The sequence below is a fragment of the Eucalyptus grandis genome, chromosome 8 (assembly GCF_016545825.1).
Source record: "Eucalyptus grandis isolate ANBG69807.140 chromosome 8, ASM1654582v1, whole genome shotgun sequence".
Lineage (NCBI taxonomy): Eukaryota > Viridiplantae > Streptophyta > Magnoliopsida > Myrtales > Myrtaceae > Eucalyptus > Eucalyptus grandis.
In genome coordinates this window covers 63176798-63199317 of record NC_052619.1, presented here as the reverse complement: position 1 = coordinate 63199317, position 22520 = coordinate 63176798, and the positions used below count along the sequence as shown (strand labels likewise).

Here is a 22520-nt window from a genome sequence, read left to right as displayed (position 1 = left end):
GACAATCTTGTTCAGTACCTTTGCCTCTTAAAAACATTTAGAACCACTGACAAATGACATGATACAAGCAGACTAACTGAATCGATACTGAGAAGCCCAAGAAAGGCATGTGAGTTCAGTCTTCCAGAAACAGGTAGTTGCACAGATATGTACAACACATCCTCAGGGTTCACAGTCAAGTAAAAAGCGGAAAATAGTTTTGCCCAATCTCGTCTGTGGAATCAGGTGGACAGTCGCTCTAAATAGTGGAAAAACAGAAATGCTTACAGGTTTGGTAGGACATATACGGATTTCTGCCAAAACTTTTTCATTCTTGATGCATGAATAAAGAGTAAAATTTTGCAACACTCCAAGATAAAATAGCACAATCAATTGAAGTGAAGCATGGAAAAAAATTAATAGAAGGTAAGAGTCGAAAGAGCATTCAGAATTTACTTACTCACCAGCCTTCTCCAAGTACAAATGTATGTCAACTTCACACCCCTCACAGAATGCAAGAAATGCCTGGATTTCCATGAGATGGACAGAGTTTAAATATTATCATGTTCACTGGGAAACACAAGGAAAAACTTCAACATAAAAGATGGTCCTGAATGTGGCTCCAATAGCATTTCAGCAACTAAATGGACTCATTTTAAGGAAATGGAGCTAAGTTGAAAGTGAAGTCATATGTTCAGGAACTTTTACCTGCATTTATGACCCAAATGTCTTGATAGATAATATAATAAAAAACGAATCAGATGGAACACGTTCAACCCTTTGACAGCAAAAGTCACATCAACTGGGTTACCATTATGAGCATAATGCACAAACTCTTCTCCAGGATCTATCCACAGCTGAGTGTGCAGCAAAGAGTCGTTCTCTGCAACCAGAATCTGAACCATGACATTCTTCTCCATACTCAGTTGTAAAGAATAAAGTTAATCTCTACCTTTGGTAGGATCAATGTAGCTTCAAAATTCAACAGCTTTCCCACCAAATTCGCTTGCAGCATCAGAAGGATCAGAGTTGTATTCCATTGCAATGATAGTAATTTCCTGAAAGGATGACTGAAAATTTGCAAGCAATCTGCTCAGATCATGAGGCCTCTATACAAATTGCTTAGGTATCTTCTCCTATCCAGATATAATTGTTGTATGTCGGGGTCAACATTGCAAGTAATCCAGTATGTTTCCTTAATGCCTGCATGCATATGACAACATCACATATGCATGAACAACAACTCACAGTTGGCACAGCGAGATAAACATGTATATCTGCATGGTGAAGCTTCTTATCAAATGAATGCAGGTTTGACAGGCGCCAGCCTCCAATTCTCTTGCAGTTAAAAAACATACTGAATGATATGTAGTTAGCACGATTGAGTCAGAAGACTTAAAATGGTAAGTTGCCAACAAAAAGAAGTAAAAGTCATATACATGGAATCTAATATTCAATAAGTTGCCCCCATTTCTTTATTTTGAATCCATTGGCTTTATAGGTCATATTGGTGCACTGCAAAATCCATAAGACAGAGTTCACATTGCTTTTGCATGATGAGAAATTAGAGAAGCTAATCCCGGTGGACTCATACGACATGACTTAGTAATGCTCATCACAGCATTCTGCAGCCATTTTCTCTCAATGAAAATGTCAGTTTCAAGACTTCATGCTTTCAGTTATGAGTGTCGCAAAACTCCATACGACCCCATCAAAGTAACTAGACACACCAGGAAAGCATTAGCAAGACAGAATAGCAGCACCCATTGAAGGTTATCCATTGGGGTTTTTTCCTATGATTTCACCATTAAACATTGTCCATGAGTACCCCTAATACTAATGGTGCTCCTGTCTATAGCAGTGAATTGCCTCTTACATTATAACGACTTTGAATCACCCCATCGACAGTATTATTTTCTTTCAGTGGACTTCAGATTTGCGCACGCCAAGTTCTAACCATCGTCCACAGGACCAATCGCACCCCAAGTTAACAAATTTCTGCCTCAAATCCACCGCCGAAAGCTCCACGCGCTCGGCAATCGGTGGAAGGACTCTCAGAATTTCTCAATCGGACACCGCATCGAGTGAAACGAGCCAACACCTAACACGGCATCATAGCATCTAAACTACTCAGCATCGCTCAGCAGGGCACACGAAGAAGCAACTGCTGTAGCTATTTCACCCGACGTGGATTTCAGATGAATCACCTGGGAAGGAGAAGCTTGGATGGCGACGTCGTTGCCGACGCGGGAGAGGCAAGCGATGGAGCGAGCCAAGGTCTTCGAGGCGCTGCCGCTGAGGGCGAACTCCACTTTCGCGGACACTTCGCTTCCCCCTCTCTCTCGATTTGGTCGCTGAAGAAACATATGTGATGGCGACCAAATCAGAAAATGGAAAGTGACGGTTTCCTTCCTCGTTGATTTTTCTCTCTAAAGAAGGAAGGCAGGAGCGGAACGAGTACAGGAGTAGGAAAAACAAATTAAACTTTCTAACAAGAATGCACAATAACTAAGCCAAAAAAAGGAAAAAAGAGCAAACATACACCACGGCCAACGGGCTGGAATACTCAGACCATTGACCTCCAAGGTTAAGCTCTACTGCGGAGGACGTCAATATATATGATTCGATTAAGTTTTTAATAATTAAGAGTTCTATCTTCTTTTATTTTATCAGGAAAATCAAATCCTCGTAATTCATTTCCTGCAACCTCACTTCTATAACATATAGTAGCATTCGAAGTGCATATTTCTAACTCCATGACATAAATATGAAAAACCACACGTTGGATGTCCATGCAGTGAGCTTTTTATATTAATATGAAAAATCTATTCCATCTCCATAAGAGGTTCATGGAGTGAGCTTTTCATAAAAACCTATTCTATTTTCATTGGACTCCCCTATATCAAATCAAATCAAATAAATAAATAAAAGACTAATCATCATGGTGAGCTTCTCAAAAGTGCATCAAGCAATATCGAGGTGCCAAGTCAATGTTCATAGTTAATGTCTCTAATTTTTTTTTTTTTTAAAGTTAAGTCCATTTACATTCTCATTTCACCACTAGTCAATAAAATCTAGATATCATTTTAATTATTGAGATAATTTTTAATGAGGGATAGTTGTATAATAACAAAAGGACAAAAAAATAAATAGATAAATAATAAGCAATTAAAAAAATTAAAGAGAGAAAAAAAACATAGAGAGAGCAATTCGGATTCTTTTGTAAGAGGGGTAACTAGACCTTTTAAACCAACCCATCTCACATGGCCCAGATCAGTTAACGGCTCATAAAACTATAATCTCAATCCATGCTTCAAACACGTTAAGGTGGCTCATTCACAAAAACTCACCCGTTAGAATATTTTGGAAAATGAGTGGGCTTTCCTTATTAAAAAACTCAGAAAATCCAATTGATATGACAGTGTCAGCAAACGTGGACATGGCTAACACTGTTTGTCAATATCATATCAATTGGATTTCTGAGTTTTTTAATAAGAGAAGCCCAATCCAGGGAATTGTTCATAGTCAAGGTCTGCGACAGCCCCACCGTGTTCTCATTTTTAGCCAAGCAAGGAAGAGATTAGCGAGGCAAAGTTGAAGGTTAATGGCGAACAACAATCCAGCTGATCACAGGTAGTTGGAGGTAAGCTTCGTCCACCTCAAACGTATCTTAACCAGCCCAGGCTCCGTCTGTAAGTTAGAGGACTGCAAGTAAAATAATGCCAAAATCTTGATATCCTTTTCTGTTCTTATCTTTGATCACGTTCGCTGTGTATATTCCATTACGCATGAATGCTGTTTAAGGAACCGGCACTCTAAGTAAATCAGGTGAACTTGTTGATGCCTTATGAACTCGTACTGTTGTTCCATAGTTAAGAGCCCAATGTGGGGTCTTTCACTTGTCTGTAGAAATGGATTGTTCTTTGCCTTAGATTGTGAGAACTGGATCACAACACCGAGTAGATTGTGAGAATTCGATCACAACACCACTTTGTACATCCAGATTTTTTCCTCTACTTTTTTTCTTTTCGTTGATTGATGCTCGAGACAGGTTTTGTTCTCGATGTTTATGACTCAAAGAGCAGAAATGGGCTCTTCTCAGAACAGAGCATGTACTTAAAGCCATATCTGGTGGGGATGTAAAATGGCCCGTTTCTCGCATTTCCTGGATAACGGTAGTTATGTCGTACCACCCGGATTTTGTCTTCTTTTATTTTGCTAATTGATCCAGGTTTTTGTTCTCGTAGTTCATATGACTAGACTCTAACAACAGAGCATGTTGGCTCGTGCTCATATCAGGGTATATTCAGTTGGTGTAAATCTGTCAGAAAAGTAAGAATGCCTCTTGTAGTCATCACCCCTTTTCTGTGCGAATGGGTAAATTTTAGTGATATCCATTCGATAATTGAATATGGTAGGACTCACACCAGGAAGAATCCCTCTCGAGTATCCATACCATTAAAACAGCAGGTGAGTTTGTCTAAAGAAAGTGAAATTTATATTCACTATCATGTCTTTTTTGAATATTAAGAGGTTGGAAAGAAGGTGAGTGTGGAGGACTGCGAATGTTGTCTTCATTTCCTTTCATGAAAAAGAACTTCCTATCTCTTATCATGTTTTTACGTGTATACTGTTTCATTAGGAAACAATCTGTTCTCTTATGTAAATTAGGTGAATCCGTCTTTTTTAATGTTTCATTCTAAAACCATGGTACAAGTATGAGTTGCTCATATGTTCATTTGTTTATCTATCAATATGCTTATTCACCCTTATTGCTTGAGCTTCTGTAAAAGATGATTATCTAACAAGTGATTTGCTGATTTTTATTTTAAGGAACGTGTTAGATCATGTGGCTCAAGTTAACGAAGATCTTGATTCCCTTGAGAATGCTTTGCGTCAGCTCATCAGGGATAGGCATACCTCTATAGGTCTAGCCGACATTTTCAATGCACCAAGCATTATGCTTATCTGTGAAGCAATCAAAATCATTCGGCAAAAATTAATCCTGAGGATGGGAAGACGAGATATTGACCCAAGTTTTCGACTTGCCTTTGCTGTGATCACCGTTGCTCTTGGATGTGTCACGTGCAGTCTCTTGATGTGCGTCCTGCTTGGCGGCTTGCCTTGGCCGATTTTTGTTGGCTGCGTTCTAATGTTGGTAGCCACGTTTGTGTTCATCGCCAATTGAGGATTGATCGGGGCGATAGTTTGTGTTGTTTAAATGTATTTGAGTTGCTTGGTAACCTTCTAATGCTGTGAACCTTGTGTTATATTATTACCTTGAACACCCTTTGCATAACATAGTTGAATAAATTATGATGATGATTAAAATTTGTTCTGGTGCAAAGTCTCCATCTAAGAGTATTTTGAGCTATTTTAAACATATCTTGGAAAGTTTCCACTAGCCCCTTCCCTATAAGGAAGCTTTAATCCTTTTGCTGGAGTGCTAGTTTCAGTTTAAATTTTAAGTGCATTTAGGTCCATCAATTCCACTTTGGATCGAGTTGCATTGGTAAGATAAAGCTTATGGAGTTGCATTACCAGTAAACAAAACTAAGAAATGGTGAATTAGAGAAACAGGGCAAAATTTTCCTTTGGGACAAAGAAAATGGGGGAAATGAGAGTATATAAAAAGAATCCTTTTAGTATTCTTTTCATTTCGGATTCATGTGTTGTTAGTTTGATATAATTTTTTTTTTCCTGGTAAGGGTAAGATTTTGTTAGTTTGATATAGTTTTTTTTTTTTTTTTTTTTGTTGTCGGAGGATATAAAAAAGAATCCCCTGTGTGACACACCCACCACCCCTCATTTAGTGTTGTTCTTTCATTTTGGATTCACGTGTTGTTAGTTTGATATAGTTTATAGCTTCTTCCTCATAGAATTTTCATCACTACCATTGTGCTTTTGAGAGTGGTTTAACAAAATTATTTGATAATTTCATCATTCATCAATCACAATGTCACTAGTTAATCATCCATGGTCCATGGCCGAACAACAATGATGGTCATGTGCGCATTTTTATGTATTTTATTGCATTACATGATAATAAATGAGGAATCAAACCAATTGTTATATAGGATCTTAAATTCTTGTAAAAAATTGCTTTATTCCCCTCTAATAAAAAGAATTCGCACATGCGTATGAAGGATATATTTAGCTTATTGCAAGATTAAACTCGACGCTAGTAAATAAGATAATTAGAGGATTATATCTTAACTATTTTCAAATTACAATTTTGTCCACTTATCATAGTATGTCACTATGACGTATCTGAAAAACAGACATAAGCATTACTTAAAGATTTTTATTATAAAAGTTGAAATCCTCGTTACATTTGTTTGTATGTAGTAGTAATTAACCGGCACTCACTCTATGGATAATCGTTTAAATTAGCATGTGCCATAAATATAATTTCTCTAGTATGGGCCTAATTGTCTTAACGTTCCCAAGAAGCAGGGGCGTTTGGGCCTGGACCGGCCCGCTGCATCGAGGATCGGATCTGTTGCGGGTCATAGAGGTCTCGGATTTAAGCTCCGACCCATATAAAATCCATAATCGACGTTCACGCCTTGTCGCTTCTCTCACCTGGTGCCGCTGCATTGCTCGCGATCCTTCTCCGGCTGAATTCGGGCAATTCTTAATCCCTCTGCATACGTAGTTTACTCAGGACTGCGAAGCTTTCATGAGGTTTTTTTTTTTTGCATATGATCGATTTGATAAATGATTTTGTAAAACAAAAGCTGTATTTGATTGATAATATCATGTATCATGCTTTTGAAAGATCGTTTGTGAAAATGCGGAAAGATCTTGATAAATTGCATAACTTGAAAGACTCAATTAGTTGGCCGGTTCTCACTAGTGTTTGTGCTTTAAGACACTGGTGATGGGGAAAAGGGAGAGTTTCCAAGTTCCAACACCACAGATCAAAATGGGTCATAAACGACCCATTTAAATCATAAACAAAATATATGGGTCACTTATTTTTTGAAGAAATTAGTTAAATGGGTTTAACAAATAAAGACTTTAGATAGGTGGGTCTTAACTGAGGATACAAAGGGTCTTAAATTGGTTGGATTTAGAACCCATTTTCACCCAAAGGCACCATCCTCTCTTCTCTCTTTAACTTTACAAAAAATATATATATATATATATATATATATATATTTTATATAAAAACCGAAATTATAATAGATTTTTTTATTTTCTTTTTCTTTCTTTTCATCCCGATCCTCACTCATCCCGACCGACTGTGGCTAGCTAGGTGGAGGCCTATCCAGCGGTACCTCATCGAATCCGGTTGAGCTCGCCCCTTGTCGGATTTGGCGAGGCGAAGGCCTTGTCGATGTCAAGGCTCGAGCCTCACCGATGGTGAGACGCTCGCCCGCCGAGTCTACTTTCCCCTCGACTGTAGCCGGGCTCGAGGTCCCCAAAGAAGAAGAAGAAAAAAAAAAAAAAAAATAAAAATTATATTTAAAAGATAAAAATAATTAAAAATTTAATTTTAAAAATAAAAATAATTAAAATTTGATTTTTTAAATAATTATTTTAAAAATTATAAAAATTGTCCATTCAATTTGTGTTGTATAAAACTATTTTAGCAATACCATATATATAAGAAATAAAAATGGGTCCCTATGAGTTTGGTATTTGGGTTATTTTCGAAAAGTTTACAAAGATAAATGGATCATAAATGGGTTAATGGGTTACATTTGGGTCGGACCATTAATCCCGACCCAAACGCAACCCGACCCACCCGGACACATCTATCATAGATCAAGCTCATCCCAACCTCAAAATGTGTGCAAATTAGAAGTCTTTGTAGTTCAATCATCTATCAAATAGAGATTACATAATTTGTATCCACATCTATCTGTACTTGGAAGAGGATTTGTGTGACTTTGGAAATCCACTTATCTAGATATAGCCTGTATCTATCAAAATAGATACATTTATAAGAAAGTAAACGATGAAAATGAGATTAGATAAAATCAACATAATTTGAAATTGATTTTAAAAAATCAGAAGTTCATTAGCTTTAAGTTGTTATTTTATTGTTCAACAACTTTTGTTATCGATCTTACAATTCAAATAGAATTTAAATATGGATAGGAAGATACGATGTTTAGTTTTCACTTAGCCGTTAAAATTTGAAGAAAATATCAATTGAAAAATATAACATAGAATAAAGAAATCCATAAACTTCTAAAAAATAAAAGTTGAAATTGTGATGAATCTAAATGTATACAAACTCTTCTTTTCTGATTTTTCTATTGCGTGAGTACCAAAAATTTCTATTATAGGTCTTTTTCAGCAAGATTTGATGTTTAAACTTTCAGCCTCATTTCGTATGTCTAGTTTAACAAGTATTCTTACTATGCCCGATTGATAACAAGCCCAGATAACATTATGCCAAAATTGGTGATGCTGATTAAAAAGAAAAAAAAAAAAAAGAAGAAAAAACACATGTCAAAATGTGTTTATTAATAAGCACACGTCCAACATATAAATCGATACATGTGAAGGTGCAATTACAATATATGTCCGCATAAAGTGCATATCACATAAGTAGTTTATGGTAATATAAGTCACAATTGGTCATTGTAATGCACATTATATTTATTTGACGCCAAAATCCAATAACGCCAATAATGAGAAAATGATACGTGACTTGCTCCTGAGAAGCCTTGACCTGGTAACACCATTTTAGTGTCTTTAGAATTCCCTTTCCTGTTCCGGTCCGACAACGAGGACGCTGCGGTGCCCTTCTCCTGCCGTGGAAGGACTTTAGCCTGTGGTGTGGTCCAACCCATGGGCGGAGTCGCCCTCGTCTCCCCCATTGCTTAGTGCTCCCTGGCACCCTGCTGCTTTGCTGGGCTTTGCCCGTCCCAGGCGTGGATGCGGGCTTACAGGCCAAGATGGTTTGATCGAAAGGGATAGAGGTTGGGCTAGGGCTCTACGCTCTTTCTTTCTATGTGGGACGATGCCGGGGGGAGCATTTGTCACTAAATGATCACCCTTAAGTATTACTTTCGAGAATTTAGTCCATTTGGACTAGGAGAAGAGTTACAGCACTAGGCCAAATTGTCTTCCGTAAAATGTTAATTACAGAATAAATGGGCAATAGTCATGAGTTTGAGTAAAAGCTATGATACTTAAGAATAATCACATTAGAATCACATGTGCAAGTTTTCATCTTTGATAACTTCTTTAAATTGTGTCAACTAGCATATTAATTGGACCCTTATAATTTATCCTGAAAGGGATATATTTGAAATTGGGTTCAGGTCAAGGACTAATTAGTCATAAGATGAAGTATGAGAACCAAAATTAAACATCGACAGTAATATGGGGAACATTTTGTAATATCTTTTGCATAATTATTCTTTCATTCCATATTAGTGCCGCTTGCATACCTCCGTTAGCATATTCCCTAGGTCGGTCATTGAAATTTTTCCTAAAATGATAATTGGCGAATATTTTATGGGCCCTATCTATCACAATATAAAGTATGATGACCAAAATTAAATAGTGGCAATAATATAAAGATCATTTTTGTAATTTTTCCTGGATATATATTCCAATAATTTTATGCTCTCGTCATCTCAATGATCGTTGCTAAATTTTCATTTGATCTAAAACATTAGTCTATTCATTAATAGTAAACTCAAGAGTCATGCAACTAGCTTTCTTTTCAATTCAGAATATTCAAACTATTTTGAGTTACACTATTGTGATAATTTGCAAGTAAATATTTATATAAGTCTCTCTAGATATTATAAAAAAAAAAAATTCGTCGCCACCAAAAATAGTTGTAACCCTAGGTCCAAAGTTTATCTTCCCATCTCAAAGATTAATTTTGCCGGACAATTTTTACCACGGTATATATAACAATGACATGTGCTCGAGGAATGTTGTCAAACTGGTATGGGTATATATGATGATGATGTTTCCAATCCTCTGTGGTGCAATTCAAAATTGAGAAACGATGCAAAAGAATATGCACCTGACTAAGCAATTGTCTTATATTGAGATTCCTTATAATTTAAATCATCCATCCTAGTAATAGGTTTTGGAAAACGGACGCAGCCGAACCTTCTTTGGAAGAGAAACATGGGAATATGCAACAGCAAGGTGTAGGATGATATATGCCCACAACTCAAAAGTTCATAATATTTTTTTGGGAAAAGACCTAAACAATATAAAGCCAAAGAGATAACAGTATGTCGAATGCAAGAGCACAAGATGGAAAAGTCACGTACGACAAGAGAGCTTCTAGACGATCCAAACCACAATCAATTCGCGCTTTAGGGACCCTCTCGGGGCATGTAAACTTTACGTACGAATCGATTTATGTGACTGTAGTTGGTTCCGTTACTGAGAGAAAGAGTAATTGATTGCAACCCTCCCATTTTCTGGAAACAATAAACTCTTGGTGGCGTTGTGAATATTTCGGGGCCCAAGATGCAAGTTGAACTGCTGCCAACAGTCAATCCTAGCGGATCGAAACGCCAAACCCATTTTTCTCTGAGTCCATTTATAGTCAAAGCACAGCTCACTCAACATTTTTTTTTCTTGCTCAGCCATTATGAAGGAAAAATTGTTCAAATTATCCTAACTCTATTATACAACTAATTCAATTCTAAATCTTTTAATTTTGCCTACTTAGTCCTAAATCTTATGACAATTTACTAATTTAGTCATAAACTTTTTGATTGTGCTAATTTAATAATAATTTTTTAAAATGATTATGGCAAACTAGTCTTTGGTAACTTAGTTAGCAACGACAATCATCTTATGTGAAGCAATTAATATTAACATGGACAATTTTTTAATTTTTTTTTCAAAATTTTTTTATTAACTTTATTGATTTTTTCATTTCTTTTTTTCCCCTCTCTTTACATAAAGCTAGTGGGCCGCAAAGCCCTCGTTGGCCTTGGGCGTGGGCGAGGTCATAACCCTTGCTGTGGATGGAAAGCACATTGCAAGTCCTCACCCAAGGCCCAATAAGGGCCGTCAACTCTTGCTTAGTGGCCAGTGGAGGTCTTTGGTAGGGCCGCTAGCCTTGTGTAAAAGAGAGAAGAAAATAAAAGATTGAAGACAATAAAAATGGGTTTTTTTTTTTTTTTTTTAAATTTAAAATTATCTATATTAGAACCGATCATGTCACATAGAACAAGAGGCACTAACTAGGCTATTATATTAGTAATATCCAGCCAAAATTAGTCGGAAAGATTAATTTAACAATTTATTAAAAGCTTTAGGCCTAGTTTGGTAATTCATCAAAATTTTAGAATTAAATTGACATAATTTGAAAGATTTACGATTGAATTGCCGAAATTGAAAAGTGAAGAGTTTTTGGGACATGCTCAAGAACAAACAAGTTTGAAATGATTTGATGGGAAACACTAGATGTTTAGGTTTTTTTTTTTTTTTTTTTTTTTTTTTTTTTTTTTTTAATGAACAAATTTTCTGGAAGCACTCTTGAACGAAATGAGTTATTCTCTTTTGAAGAACCACAACTAATTTTGGTGTTTTTCATGTTGATCGACACGCCACCGATGAAGAGACCTTCCTTTTGCCCAACCACGGTGAGCCTACTTTCACAAAGAAAAATAAAATAAAAATATTAAAAATTAAAAGAAACAAAAAAATATAAATTTACCAAACGTGTTTTTATTCATTTTTTATTTCCAGCTAGTAAAAATTGTTCCTCTAACAGAAATAGTTTTTTCTATTTCTCGTTCCCGGAACACTTTTTGAACAGTGGCCTTCCTTTAGGGTACTTTCATAAAGAAATGACGGCACCAGCGTGGCCCTAATGTTGCATATGGGTTAGAATCTTACCATAGAACAGTCAGACGATTGAAGTTGGCTTATTTGATGGGGCAATTTCTCCAACAGAGGACAAAAGAGAAGCAAAAAGACGAGTTCAAACAAACATAAAAGGGACTTTAGCGATATAATATCCAACAGTAGCAAATTTTGACCATGCATCATACAGCGATTTGCCGAAGCAGAAAAAAGAAGGCACACCTTTTGAACAAAGACGCCATCTGTACCATTAGGAAATTGTTTAGGTGCAAACTAGACATTTGGAAAAAAAAAAAAACATGATAAAATAAGCAAAAGCCCATGCAATAGCAACTGTGCCCGTTGGACACTATCGTAGGTGTGACATAATCAGCTTTTACATGGGCCCAAGTACTATGAACATTCCGTGATCCAGTCACTTATATGTACATCGGGCCTAATTAAATTGGCTCACTTCTCTCGAATCGAGATACAAAGGCCCACATCCTATGGCCCACTAGGTAAAGCATAGTCTATCTCTATAAACACAAAAAAGATGTTATTATTTCATTAAAACAATTATCTCCAGGAACCAGAACAAAAATCTACGGGGAAAATTAAAAGTTAAAAGGAGAGACATTCGTTCTCCCAAGTTCGCGTATGCACCCCTTTGATTTAACAGCTCCAATTCTATAACCTACCTCACCCGATTCATCACTTCCCATTTTCCTCCTATTTTACCACGTCACAGCCGCTCCATGATATCCAAGCGGCGAGTTTAGCTTTTGAGAAATGGCCAGTTTAGCTGATGTGTTTTGCATCACCCATCCTCCAAGCTCCCCTTCCCACTTGCTGGGCTGGCGAGCCACTTGGACTTGTCTAAACCTTCAACATCATCCTCCTAGAGTCCATTGTATTTAGCACGCCCAATCCTCAATAAGTAAAACCCCTCTCTCTCTTGCTTCGTCCATTCGCCCAATTGAATGTCTAAGTAACGTTGATTATTTTTCCCATTTCGAAAAGAGAGAGAAATGCCGACTCGCAATTGGACGTAAATTCTTTATTCCACAAAATAATTCACGGATTATAAACATCTCAATATATCTCAATCATTGATGTATGTAAAATCACATGCCTCATTTACATTCATGATGTTAAGAATTGATTGAGATATCAATGGAAACACTGTTTGGGATAGATGATCTGCATCCTCTTTTTCTATGCATATTTGGAATGTTTCATGACATCATGTTCTATTTGTTTTGCGAAATTTATTTTCTAAAATAATATTTTCCTTATTTCCAGCGTTTGGATTACTTAAGAAAATAAGTCAATAGAAAATTTTTCTTAGCCAATGAAAAATTATTTAAATTCAAGAAAATGATTTCATATTTAAAAATCAAAATTATTTTCCAAAATATGACTATATATTGATACTTTAATCAAGACTCTATGTTTGGGCATGGGAAATTATTGCCTTTTACATTGGAAATTGGGAATTAGAGCATTTCCTAGATCCTTTCTTAATATGTTCTTTCCCAGATTTTAGGGATTTTGTCAGTGTGAGATTGCATTATTTTCGTAACATAATTAACTTGTCAAGTTAATTATTGATTACCAGAGTGAGATTGGACGAACAAAATTTAATCAGCAACATAATTGAATCTCCCTCTCCTTTTATAGTGTTCAATTATATTTTATGTTGCAAAAACCAGATTCCTCATCTCAGGTTTTGATTGGCAATAGAAGAGGGAAGAAGGGGTGATGAATCAAACTTTCTTCCACCTCCATTGCTGGGGTGCATTTTTGTCTTTTTGTGGTATAAGGCCGTCGATTAAGAGAATTTGAGAAAGAATCACATTAGATGTCGATGACTAAGATTATACATATGTTCTATATGTAAAAACAGTGGGAGAAGAGAGATTTTCTGGGAAATGGGCTTGACAATTGAGATTTAGGGGAAGGAATTCGCTCCAATTTATGATCCTTTGGCTTAGCCGTTAAACCAACTGCCTTTGTTCAACTTTTTGGGTCCAAGAGATGAAGTCTCAAAAGGGAACCATGAGAAGCCAAAGGCAATCCCAAGAAATTCCATTCACTTGCATCTTGTCTTATTCAATTTATTATATAATTATTTAATGAAAAATATTTTTATTATCAACAATAATTTTGTCTAAATATTTTTATGGACAACAAAAATATTTTTGTTTATTTTTTTTAAGTGATACAAGTGATCGTTTTTTAAAAACTATTTTTCAAATTATTTATTTTCATAAAAAATAAAACCTAAGTATAATTTTTTTCTAATATAAATAAGTAGTTGTAAAGGTACCAAAACTTATGGAGAGGGATTACTTTGGCCATGAGTTTTACCTATACTAATTTGCTAAATAAATATGTTTAAACTTTTTTAAATAACAGAAGTGAAGATCCTTTGCTTTGAAGGAGCTTCCATCGGCATTTTAACCAATTCTCCACTGGGGATGCATGTAGATAAGGCATTTATCGACGGTTGAGGTATATTGAGATATTACCATTTGGAATAAAAAATCCGCATCCAAAAAAGAAAGGATTAATGACTATTAGCGATAAATCTTACTTTTTGGTGGATCTACAAGATCTGCAATTACTGAATGTGCTTCAAAGTGCATATTGTCTGCTCTGAGGGCCTCTGCCATTAGAAACCACGTGTATAGAAATCTAGATATATTAACAAAAAGAGCAACAGAAAAATAGCCAGGGTAGCCTTGGGTTCAAATGGGTGTTCCGCGTACGACCCTCGATGTTCAAGGCAAGGCGCAAATAAAGCAGACAGACTTTAAAAGACGATTTAGCCTTTTCGCTTTCGTCACTTCCGCGGGAGAGCCCACGTCAAATATAAAAAAGTAAACCCGGAGGGAATTTTGTTAATATGAGTTCAGCGGGGGGGAATATGTGAGATCAGCGGCGGCGGGAGGAATTTTGTTAATATATAAGATCAGCGCAGACGTTTTTCTGTCGGGGCATTTCCTTAGTCCACGTATAAAAGCTCGGCTCGGCTCGGCTCGGCTCGGCCTGGCCCGATATGAAAGCTCTCGGCACTTGGCAGTCACCCATATAAAGCTCGGCACAACCCAAATAGCCAACCCGCCCCCCGAGAACTCTGATCTCATATTCCTCTGAAGCACTTTGTCCGTTCAGGAGATAGCAATCTGCAAACACTTGAAACCACATTTTCAGGAAAAAAGGAAGGGGGAGATCAGGCAAAGTAGGAAGGTTAATGGAGAACAAAAATCCAGCTGATCACGGTGGTGTTCGGAGGTAAGCCTCAGAAACCTCAAATACATAAAAAAGCACTGTTAGCCCAGCTCCGTCTGCAAGTTTAAGGATTCTGAGGAAACTCATGACAGTATCTTCATATTCTTTCCTGTTTCTATCTCTGATTATGTCATACTGCATGTATCATTACGTGAATAATGTCTTGTGATGAAAAAACTTGCATTTTAGTCGTTGGATGTACTGTTCACATAAGGGCCCAGGGGAATCTTCCATTTGCCTGTAGAAAAATGGCATGTTTCTCGTGTTTGATTGGGAGAGTTGGATTGGAACACCAATTTATACCGTCCATATTTCTCCATCTGTTCATTTTTTTTCCTTTTATTGATTGAGATGTTCATAATGATTCGACACTCAGAGCAGGAGTGGGCTCTGATCAGAGCAGAGCATGTACACGGGCATATCTGGTGCAGCCAAAATGCCTTCTTGTAGTTATTGACCTTTTTAAGTGCAAACTGGTAAATTTTCTCGATATCCATTTGGTAATTGAATACAATAGGACTCGTTCCAGGAATAATTCCTCTAGAGTATGGATACCATTAAAACAGCTGAGTTTGTCCGAGGAAAGTGAAATCCATGTTAACTGCCATTTCTTGTTGAAAACTGCAAAGTTATAAAGAATGTTAACCTTCTCCTAAAGTTACTGGGTAAGAGGGAAAGTTAAAGAGACACGACTGTATATGAACTCCGCAGCTTTCTTTTGTCAAGAGAACACCATATTAATTGAAAGTCTTCTTGGCTTTTCCTTTCAAGAAAAGAGAAGACATTCAGTTGGCTTTTCTACTTGGTAGTTTTGTGCATCTGGGTGGTTTTGTTTTTGTGAATATGTTGTTAGAGTAGCTTAGGAAAGGTTTATAGGTGTTAAAGGAGGTATCCCCTCGTACTATCATGTTCCAGTTTGTTGAAAAGAATAGTTTTTCACTAGAGGGGCTATACTCTTGTGGTGCATGTATAGGTTAGAGTCCTGCAATGCATAGACACGTTAGTTATGATTTGCACTAGAAGCTTGGTCTCATACAGCATCAAATTTTTTTTAGAACTTAAAATGGTAGAGTTCTTGAAAGCTTTTGGAAGGACTGCCGTCTTATGTGATCAAGAAGGAGCTCAAAACTTGAGATTTACCAAAAGACTGTACACTAATAAGTGGTTTGCTGATTTTATTTCTTAGACGTGGAGCAGAGCATGTGGATCGAATTACTTCAATTCATTTCCTGGAGAAGATCCTGCTAAAAATTGTGATTTTTGCCATCGGAATCATGGGTATTCCAGCCATCACTAATCTTGAAACCATCGTGTGTATCTACACAATGCTTGTAATCATCGGACAATTACTAATCCTCAAGATGGGAAGGCAGGATATGGACCCAAGGTTCCCACTTACTTCCGCCTGCATTGCTATTATTCTCAGATGTGTCAGATGCTGTCTGCTGTTGTACATTTCGTTTCGTGTCATGCCTTGGTCAATTTTCATTCTCCATGTCCTCTCGTTGATGAACCCATGAGCATTCATCGCAAATTAGAGAATTGTGACCATTTTTGGTTTTCCTAATATTGTGGTTTGCTCTTTGGTAAGTTGGTATTTATGTGCATTGTGCTTATGCTGGTCAAGACACAAACCTTGTGCTATACTATTATTACCTCGAACATCTTATATATCGAAAAGCATAATATGTGATGTGATGTGATGTAGATAATGCTACTACTTAGTTAAGATTCCGGTGCCATACAATGAAGTTGGAGACACGGGGATTTTTTTTTTCCTTTGGCTAGAGATTATTTAATCTTTCGATCCATGAATTACAATTTAGATGTAGTTCATAACCCAATCCTCATATCAAACCTCAACAATATTCTAGGCACTATCTTGACCTGAATTTCGAGTCACAAATGAAAATCACTAAGCCTGGCATAAAGGAAGCATGCAATATGTGTGAGGGAAGTAACCGGCCCCAAACTCTTCAACAAAAGAATTACCCATTTGAGAACAAATCAAAATCACATTAGAAAAGGGAAATGTGCGGCTTTGTGTATTTTGAGACATATTTGGAAAAAACTGAAAAGTGAGATGCAAAAATCTTGCTTCAATATGAGTACAGACATATATCAATAAACATCAATGACTAGGAATTTTTTGTTTTTTGAATTATGTTTTAAAAGGGTTGGGAGACAGATTTCTGGGAGATGGGCCTGATCCATTAAGATGAAGAGTCAAATGAGGACACTCAAAAGCCCAAAGCAAATCACAAGAAATTTTGTTTGCTTGCACTTTGTCTTATTTGATCGTGGGCAACTCATAGATGAGGAGTGCTAGAACACCAACTTGTCCCCCAAGATTTGTTCTGTATTTTTTTTTTTTTGGTTAATATATCCTGGATTTTTGAAACAATTCTCCTGTTTCTCTCTGCACAAAGGAAAAAAAAAAAAACTGTTTCCCCAATTTCAATGAATTGCAACAGAATCTTAACTAAATAGTACCATTGTATTCATCATCATATATTTTTGCAATGTTATGTAAAAAGTGTTTAAGGTAATAATAGTACAACACAAGGTTGTTGTTTGAGTCAGAATTGGCAAGATGCACATCAAACCCAACTTCGTAAAAAGCATACAACAACATTAGGAAAACCAAAAACCGTCACCATTCTCCAATTAATACTCAAGTTCCAATTCGAAGGGGATCATCAACATCAGGACCTAGGGAACGAGAATTAGCCAAGGCATGTCACCAAGTAGAATGTAAATCAAGAAGTTGCACGTGATACATCCGATAGCAATAGAGATGAGAGCACACGCAAGTTGGATCCTTGGGCCAATATCTTGCATTCCTATCTTGGAAATTAATTTCCATTGGATGTTTTTAACCATTGTGTAGACAAGTGTCACGGGTCGATCTTTTTCGGTCGATCAAACACCGCGCGGCCTTAGGATCGGTGATCCCAAGTCAGCCTTAGACACACACTCGCTCGAACATAAGAACCGAATGGGCAAAGAGAGTGTATATTGCTTGTGAACGAACTGATTACAAAGTGGGAGAGGGATCCCTATTTATACAAGAGCGGGTCGCATCTCAGCCGTGGATTGTCCCTCCGATCCAACGGTCCATTTTGAATCCGTATAATCATTACAAGCTATACAACAGGCTACTCGAAGGCTACTCGATGGTCTGCACTCGGCAGGCCCTTGGGAAGCCCATGGGTCGCGCGCGTCAGGCCTTGGGCAGACCATAGGCGTGTGTCAAAAGCAAGATCAGGGTTGCAGGTCCGTCTGACACGCGACCAGCTGAACCATCACGGGTTGCTCGAACATCGTTCATGGGTCGTTCATGGGCTGCGCATGGGCCTTTCGCTCGTTCTGCTCATGGGTCGATCGTGGGCTGCTCTCGGGCAACCCCTTGTGTGTGACACGGCCCGTCACAGACGATCTTGGATCATGCTTTGTCCGTGGGCCGTGTCATTCTCCCCCACCTAATCCGGCGACACCCGCGTCGCGTCTGTGGCATGGAAGGCTTCGATGTGCCCCTTGAATTGCCACAGAGCCTCGGAGGGTTCCCAGCTTGCTTCACTCTCGGGAAGGCCTCTCCACCGGACGAGGTATTCCTTCCTTGGTGCCCGATATCTCTTCCGTATGATCCGATCGGCCATGATGTACTCAACATCCCGGTCATAGGAGGTCTTCACCCCAAGGGGCGCTCGCTGTGATGTGCCCCGATCCGGATCATCTTCGTCCACATGGAATGGTTTCAACATGCTCACGTGGAACATGGGGTGTAGCCTGAACTTGGGCGGTAAGTCCAGCTTGTACGCCACCTTTCCAATCCGCTGTATCACCCTGAAAGGGCCTTCATAGCGACGGATTAGCCCTTTGTTCACATTTCTGTACCGGAGGACGAGGTGCAATTTGGCTAGCACCAAGTCCCCGACTTGAAATTCCACATGCTGTCGCTTTTTATCAGCCCATTTCTTTGTGTGTTTCGCGGCCCTATTCAGACACGCCCGAGCTAAATTCGCGTGTTCACCCCACTCTTTAGCGAGCTTATATGCGGACGGGCTGTTACCTCGGTACTCCGAAGCGAGTGCGCTCAGTGTGAGCGGCTGCTATCCGGTCACGATCTCGAACGGGCTTTGGTTCGTGGACTCGCTCCGTTGCAAATTGTAGGAAAATTGGGCCATGTCAATCAACCGCGCCTAGTTTGCTTGCGTGTTGCTCACATAGTGCCGAAGGTAGAGTTCCAGCAACCCATTTACCCGCTCAGTCTGACCGTCGGTTTGTGGATGCATGCTGGTGGATAGGTTGAGACTCGTCCCCAGCAATTTGAAGAGCTCGGTCCAAAACCGTCCGGTGAACTGAGGGTCTCGATCACTCACGATCGTGCGTGGAACACCCCAATATTTGACGACGTGCTTGAGGAACAGCTTGGCGGCTTCCTCGGCTACGGGCATTCCTTTGTTGTCGGCACGAACGTCGTGTATTTGGAGAGGCGATCTACCACGACCATGAGAGCCCGACACCCTTCAGATTTGGGCAAATTCACGATAAAGTCCAAGGAGACACTCTCCCATGGACGCTCCAGAATAGGCAACGGTTCAAGGAGTCCCGCGGGAGGCCGTTGCTCTATCTTGTCTTGCTGGCAAATAAGACATGTCCGCACATATGTCTCCACATCATCCCTCATATGCGGCCAATAATATTGATCCTCAACAAGCACCATGGTGCGATGGATCCCTGGATGTCCCGCCCATTTAGAGTCGTGGCACTCTTTTAGGATTTCCCTTCGTAGCCTCCCGTGGAGCGGCGCATAGAGTCGCCGTCCTTTGGTGTAGAGGAGGTCACCCTCAAGCCAAAATCTCCTCGTCAAGCCCTCTTGAGCATATCGAAGGAGGGCTTGGGTTGTTTGATCATGCTTCAGCCCCTCCTTGATACGATCAACCCACGGACAATCAGGCCTGCTCACCACATTGGCCAATTCGAACTTCCTGCTTAAAGCGTCGGCCACGGAGTTGGATTTTCCGGGCTTATATTCCAACGCATAATCAAACTCGGCTAGGAAGTCTTGCCACCGAGCTTGTTTCGGGCTAAGCTTCTTCTGCGTTTGGAAGTAGCTCGTAGCCACGTTGTCGGTCCTCACAACGAACCGGGACCCCAAGAGATAGTGCCTCCATGTGCGAAGGCAGTGCACCACCGCGGTCATTTCCTTCTCTTGAACCGTATATTATTGCTCCGTATCATTCAACTTTCGGGACTCAAAGGCCACCGGATGGCCTTCCTGCATTAAGACACCACCGATGGCAAAATCCGAAGCATCGGTCTCTACCTCATATGGTTTGGCGAAGTCGGGCAGCATAAGAACCGGCTCCTCCGTCATGGCCCGCTTCAACCGTTCGAACGCCTCTTGACACCGATCCGTCCACTCCCACGGCCTTTCTTTCTTCAGCATATCCGTGAGTGGCACGGTGAGGCGCGAATACTCCCGAATGAAGCGCCGATAATAGTTCGTGAGACCGAGAAAGGATCTCAACTCAGTCACCTTGGATGGTGGCTCCCAATCAACAATGGCACGGATCTTGGCCGTGTCCATCCGCACATGTCCGCCCCCGACGATGTGCCCTAGGAACGAGATCTCCTTTTGTGCGAATGCACATTTCTCTTGTTTCACAATCAAGTCGTTCTCCCGAAGGATCCGGAAAACTCGGCTCAAATGTTCAACATGCTCATCAAGCATCCGGCTATATATCACTATATCATCAAGATAAACTACAACGAACCGATCAAGGAACGGATGCAGTACCTTGTTCATGAGTGTGCAAAACGTAGCCGGCGCGTTAGTCAAGCCGAATGGCATGACGAGGAACTCGAATGATCCATAACGGGTCACACATGCTGTTTTCGCCTCATCTCCCTTGGCAATCCGCACTTGATAGTATCCCGATCGAAGGTCGAGCTTGGAGAACCAACGGGCTTCTCCGAGCTGATCGAACAAGTCAGCAATAAGGGGAATCGGGTACTTATTCTTGACGGTCAGCTTGTTCAATGCCCGATAATCGATACACATACGAAGGGATCTGTCATGCTTCTTTTGGAACAACACCGGGGCACCGAACGGGGCCTTAGATGGTCGAACATACCCAACATCGAGCAGCTTTTTGAGCTGTTTCCTCAATTCCTCCAACTCAGGCGGGGCCATGCGATAGGGAGCCATGGCCGGCGGTCGAGCATTGGGCACCAGCTCAATCCGATGGTTGACCTCTCTCCGAGGAGGCAGCTTCTTGGGCAGCTCGGGCGGCATCACATCTTGGAAGGCATCAAGAACTCGGGATACTTCTTCCGGTACCGTGTTTTCTTCCGCGCCCTCCTCCTTTAATGCCGCCAAGAAGGTCACCTCGCCTTTCTTCAGTCCTTTAGATAGCTGCATGGCCGATAGCATTTTCCGATCGTGTCCCGATTCGCGGTAGATCGGGACCATGCATTGGCATCGCTTGTCCAAGATACATATGCAATCCGCGAAGGGCATGACACCCTTATTTATCCGATCGAGAAATCCCAATCCGAGTATGAAATCATAGTCATCGAGGGAAATTACCTCGATATCTTCTTTGCTGGTCTAAGGACCTAGATGGAACTCCACGCCCCTGGCCATGCCATTGGTCGGGACTTCTCTGGAATTCACCGTCTTGAGCCAACCGGACTCATTTGCCTCGACCGGAAGATGCAGCTTCTTCGCGGCCTCTTTGGATATGAACAGATCAGATGCCCTAGTATCCACGAGTGCGCTCATCGTGGTACCTCCGATCTTCACATCTACGAACATCATCCCCTTTGGTTCTTTGGCCTTCTTGGCCTTGATCGTTCCAAGGATCCGCAATGATCCCAACCGCGCCTCCTCTCGCGGCTTGTCCTCCTTGCACAAGGCCGCCAACTTTCCCCTCTTCGGGCAATCACGAGCCATATGGGGACCATCACAAAAGAAGCACTTGTATGTGCGTACCTTGCGCTGGTATCCTCCATGACTGGACTCGGGTTGATTCCTATGAGGGGTCGGAGGCGGTCTGTTAGCATTCGGTCGAGGGAACCGGCCTCGATCTCCCCCACCAGTGGCCTTTTCTCTCGGTCGAGAGTCGGGCTTGGCCACATTTGCCGGCCTATATTCCACAAGGGACTCGGCCACAAAAGTGGCTGTAGTGAGGTCCGTTGCATTACACCGTTTGAGCTCCTACTTCACCCAAGGTTTGAGTCCGCCCATGAACTGATGGAACGCCTCAGTCTCGGTCATGGACGGGATTTGGAGCAACAGCTCCGAGAACCGCTTCACATAGTCACGAACTCCGCCCCTTCGCTCCCGGGCGCTTGAGCTCCTCTCGGGCTTCCTCCTCCGCATAGGCAGGATAGTAGGTTCACCGAAATTCCTCGACGAACTGAGCCCAAGTCACGATAGGATCGCC

The 22520-nt window shown here is 40.1% G+C and overlaps 1 pseudogene; it reads right to left on the bottom strand.

Moving 5' to 3' along the window:
* The window catches only part of LOC104415582, a 106458-nt pseudogene that overhangs the window by 2170 nt on the left and 81768 nt on the right, over positions 1–22520 (bottom strand).